This window comes from Mus caroli, chromosome 1 (assembly GCF_900094665.2).
Source record: "Mus caroli chromosome 1, CAROLI_EIJ_v1.1, whole genome shotgun sequence".
NCBI classification, from domain to species: domain Eukaryota; kingdom Metazoa; phylum Chordata; class Mammalia; order Rodentia; family Muridae; genus Mus; species Mus caroli.
In genome coordinates, this window is record NC_034570.1 from 80,282,560 (window position 1) to 80,283,352 (window position 793).

A 793-nucleotide genomic window follows, 5' to 3' on the forward strand; every position below is an offset into this window, starting at 1 on the left:
AACCTTGCGGGTTTTGGGAACCAAACCTGGCCCTCTGCAAGGCCCTCCAGTTCCTGTTTTTATATTTCAAATGGATAAGTTAGTCTCCTGGATTTATTTTTTTAAAGATTTATTTATTTTATGTATATGAGTACACTGTAGTTGTGAGTCTTCATGTAGTTGTTGGGAATTGAATTTAGGATCTCTGCTTGCTCTGGTCGGCCCTGCTCATTTTTTATTATAAATAAGTACACTGTAGCTATCTTCAGACACACCAGAAGAGGGCATCAGATCTTATCATAGCTAGTTGTGAGCCACCATGTGGAGGCTGGGAATTAAGCCCAGGGCCTCTGTAAGAGCAGCCAGTGCTCTTAACTGCTGAGCCATCTCTCCAGCCCCTTATTTTGGTTTTTGGTACAGATTCTCCTGCATGTGCCAAAGCACTCATGTAGAGATGGGAGCACAGCTTCCGGGAGTAGATTCTCCCCTTCCATAATGGGATGCAGGGGATTGAACTCGGGTCATTGTTAGGTTTGCACAGCAAGCTCCTCTACCTGCTGAGGTCTTCCGGCCTCTATTCAGTAAATCTCTTCTGAACCCTTTTCACATTTTTCCCAATTTATCCAAAATAAACTGTGTTAATTTTGTGTTTATTTAGAACCTCACTTATCCAATTGAGCATCTCTTCTGGGGTCGCACATTACACAAGGATGTTGACTCCTTAACACATCCCGTTTCTGGGCCAGAAGCAGGATCTAAAGACTTCCTGGATCCAAGCTAACCCTAGGCAATACCTCACAGGCGGTTGGGACAG